This window comes from Montipora foliosa, chromosome 2 (genome assembly GCF_036669935.1).
Source record: "Montipora foliosa isolate CH-2021 chromosome 2, ASM3666993v2, whole genome shotgun sequence".
In the NCBI taxonomy this organism is placed as follows: domain Eukaryota; kingdom Metazoa; phylum Cnidaria; class Anthozoa; order Scleractinia; family Acroporidae; genus Montipora; species Montipora foliosa.
The window spans coordinates 35611675-35616139 of NC_090870.1; the positions used below are offsets into that span (position 1 = coordinate 35611675).

The 4465-nt window shown below is 38.4% G+C and overlaps 1 long non-coding RNA gene across 1 annotated transcript; it reads left to right on the top strand.

Moving 5' to 3' along the window:
- Nucleotides 1–711: 711 nt before the first annotated feature.
- Nucleotides 712–1824, top strand: LOC137990729 (uncharacterized). Its single transcript, XR_011121552.1, has 3 exons — nt 712–756; nt 1005–1070; nt 1541–1824. It is a non-coding gene; the product is annotated as an uncharacterized lncRNA (long non-coding RNA).
- The last annotated feature ends 2641 nt before the right edge of the window (nt 1825–4465 follow it).

Sequence of the window (4465 nt, forward strand, 5' to 3'; positions counted from 1 at the left end):
CGCAGAATCAGAATCCGTGGCTCTGAATCCGCTGTCCAGAATTTTTAAACTTTGCAGAAAGTTTTGTCTTGGCCTTCTGATCACTTTCCAGTAATAAAAAATGGGGTTCACACAGTTTTTTTTGAGATATGACCAATTAAAGCCAAAATATTGGGTGTATTTGCTGGGCTTTCCCGTTGCCAAGGTAACTAAATACATCACAATAATGACCTCATCTTGTTCAGCAATAATCGATGTGTCATATGGTACCATCACATTGCTGTTACGTGATACAATGTTGTAGTGCCAAACCTTCTAATTAGAACGTTACTTGAAAGCTTTGAAACTGGCTTGACCCACTTTAAGCAAGTTTTAGAGTATTCATTGCGCAACGGGTACAAATTGATAAGAATTCATGGAGCAAAACCTTGTGTATTCCAGGTCGTCCGCGAAGTTCAGATGAGGATGCTGCCACATTGCGTATGCCAAAAAGAACCAAAAGTAAGTCAAGCTACTGACAAAAGATTACACAATAACTGCTCATAAATAGTTCGCATATGGTGGAAATCAAACACTTTGCTGAGCAAATTAATATGTAATGCAAACAACAGTCCTGCATGACCTTTAGACAAAATATGTATTTTTCAATTGCTAGCAAAATAATGGCAAGGCGAATATAGCCCCATGTCCTAGACATCTTGACCATTTACATTACAGGTCCACGGGTAAGATCAAATGGAAAGAGAGCTCTAGAGCAGACGCCGACTTCCCACATAAGTAAGTTAATAAAAACTACAGTTAAATCTGGCCGGCACATTAGCCAAAAACAAAAACATGATAAAATCTTCGAGGTTTGATAAATTTTATTGGAAATTAAGCTTGATAATCGAAATCACGCAATTAAGAAGTTTACCCATAAAACTAAAGCAAATAATTGCTAACAGAGACCCAAACCCTCTCTGTCTTAGACTTATTATGACGAAATATATTATGGCTCTTTTAATAACTTGACATGCGTATTTTAGGTCCTGATTCCTCCAAAGGTAAAAAGAAAGTCTCAACAAGTGCTACAGAACCGAGGAGTAAGAAAAGTAAGCTTACTAAAGATTGTGTGGAAAAAAGGCAAAAATCCTTAGTTTATACGCTTACATTACACCCCGATTGCTTTTGAGTGAATAAAGAGACATTTCTCCTATTATGTGAATACTATGGCATATAAGACAGACATCTCCCGTGTTAAAAACATCACCAAAGAAGCATACGTATAGCCAACCACACAACGGAGTCACTACTAAATTTCTTTCAGATTTTCAACACGACCTCACAAAATGGAAATACCCTATGGACCCAAAACAGAACTGTTATGTTTATAACAAAACTTATGGGTAACGAACCACTTTTAGACAGTCCTGACCACTCGAGTAAACGGCCTTTTAGACCAAAAGAAAGTGATATAAACTAGTTTTGGCGAATCAATTGACTTAAACGTCGTTGTAATTACTGTACAGCTATTGACAAGATCATGTTTTCGTCAATCACTCAATCTCCGTTCTGTTTTCAGGCCTGGTGGAGAAAAGACCGTGGACCTCCGAGGAAAAGAAGGCAGTGCTGAGTCAACTGGGGAGGTACATTACTTCAGGAGTAGTACCTGGGAAAGATGCTTGTGACGAATGCATCCGCAAAAGTCAAGGGGCACTAAGCAAACGTGGATGGACAGCCATCAAATTTTTTGTAAAAAATGAGATCCACAGGAGGAAGCGAATGATTGAAAAAAAAGACTCTTGATACTGCGTTGACGTTTCATGTGAACAGACCAACGGCATTAAAATATGTATACATTTAAAATTCAAACTAATTGGGAACTATTTAAATTCTAACTGCTACAGATTTTGTCCACGGTTGTAGGTAATCCCCATGGACAATTGTTAAAAAAATTAGTGGTAAAAAGCTAATGATCCTCGCTTGGTTAAAAGCAGAGCAGGTTTCATGAGAGATCTACAAGTTAAACAATGTCTGCTCACATAGGTCTTCAAAATATCTTGTCTTCAGAAAACGTTGAATGAGTGATAATACCGTTAACCATTGAAACGCGTAATGAAATTTCATTAACAGCGAAAATAAATTTTGTCTTTACTTTGACTAATCAGATCGGATTCCTTCGGGTTTTACCATACATTTTTATAACAGTATGGCTTCCTCAATTTCAAGGGTGAGGGTGCGTTCAGGAAGGGTATTACCTTGGAAGCTACGATTGGGTTGCTACGAAATTTTGCAAAAGGTGAATTATTAAAAAGACGGACAATCGAATACATTAACACTGTTAATTATAAGATGCCGTCAATCATTCATATCTTTGACGCAAAGGCAGATACTTAGACGAAACAGTAAGCTATAAATTGAGAAGTTCTTCTTGTAAGCACCAGTCTCAGCACAGAAGGCCAGGGGCGGATCCAGGATTTTTCTTAGGAGGGAGTGACGTTTTTTTTTTTGCAGAATACCAGTTGTATTAGAAGGCCGCAGGTCATCTCCCCCTAGATCTTCCCCTGAAGGCTGTATTTTTTTGCCAACAAACTGACTTTAAAAAGTGTTAGCTGAGCAGCCGTAATTGAAACAAAGAGCTAAAACAGCTAGCATGATTGTATATGTATAACTAGCTTCGTCGGTTCAAGGGGTCCATCAGCCTGTTTCCTGGTTTAAACGGTTACGGTATAGGTAGCATGGTATAGCTTGAGTGCTGCTTTTGTTAGGGTGGTGTGTCAAATCTAGAACCAAAAGACTGTGTATGAAGATAGAGTTCTAACTAACGTATGTAAAATTACATTCGGCATATAGTGAGCATCAAATTTATAGCTGAAACTATGCCAGAAAATCAGAATTTTCTGCGCCGCTCAATTCTAGGTCAGTACTCTCTTAGTAAGAGCTTGATACGGAATAAGCTCCCACGTGGATTTAAGGATTTTAGAAATGTATTAGAACAGTGCTGGAATTGCTTAGTTAGAAGTGCGAAAACAGCACCCGTACCCTCCATGCATCTCAAGCGATACTAATGTAAATTGGTCAGTTTGCTCTCTTGTACTGCGCACGAGTTGAAGAATTCGTGAAGGCGCCATCTTACTCATCTAAGGGGAAGCAACATTACTAACCGCCTTCATTCCCCTTTTAGAGCGTAAAATATTGTTGTTCAAGTTTCTATTTCAATTATGGTACTTTGGCCAAAAATAAATTGTTCCACTATTACCGTTGCACTAATTCATAATTGTTTCCATTTTTGACATGGAAAAAGGCTCAAACGTTCTTAGTTTTAACCGTAACACTTACTGTTTACTGTTTAATGACGTTTACGGCAAACGGCACAAATGGCCATGCGTCTATGAAGTTGAGTTCTGTCCTATCACCAACACCTTGCAGAATTATCGTGCACTATTCTCATCTGTGAAAAAAGTTTTTAAAGAAAACATAAACGCGTATCTCACGTTTCCCGTTTGTCGTAAACAAGATTCCAAATATCTTTAATTTGTAAATGCGGTTATTTCCTCGAATAAGCGCCAGATCCCCATGGCCAAAGTAGCAAATAAGCCTAACCCTCTCCACTTGTGTTACATTGTAGGACATTATAAGGAAAGCCTGTTTCCATTTTCACTTTTGTAACCTTGTCAACTCCAACTATACCTGCATTGTAATACAAAAACAGTCCCTAGACGACAGCTTAAGTGATTTTCGCATATTGCTATCTGCACGGGCTTGCGCTTGCACTCATTCGTTGTGTTTTTCCTCCTTTCGTTACATAAATTTAGCCAGAATAAGGTCTGTCCAGTTGTTGTAAGAAAAAACTTAAAGTTAGCCCGCGGCGCCTATTCGAGGATATGCAGTATGTACGTAACGCGAAAGGAACCCGTCTGTTATGGGAAAAACCACTAAGCTGTAGATTTCTTTGTGCTCATAACTTGCAATTGAAAATAGTTTTAAAAATATGTCTAATTCGAGACATACGTTATTTATGAAAAGGAAAAATGTTACAAGCACCAGTTTGAAGGAAAAAAGGAAACGTTACAATAAACATTTGTTCAAACGTGGTTTATTGTATGTAGGCGTCAAATGTTTGCCATTAACAGCCCATCGAAAGGCCTTCGTAAGGAACTGAAAACTATCAAACCACACCACCCTTCGCACAGGTCTTGCATCGTCAAATTAACTACTTTGATTCCTTAATTAAATAATTGGGCAGGAAAGCCCTAACAAAAAAGTTACGTACACCTTGCCCATAATTTCTTCCCTATTGAGCACGGTTTTCCACATACCAAACTCCCTGTTGGAAGGAACGAAGAATTTAGCATCAGTGCGACTCTATCCTGTCTTTTGCAAAGTTTACTGACTCATTTTTTGCAATTGAGCGCTGATCTGAATGCAAAGGTGATCGAAACGTCGATTATGAAAGGCTCGGTCCTTGTAAAACATCTCAATTTAAGCTAAATAGCACAACATGGTG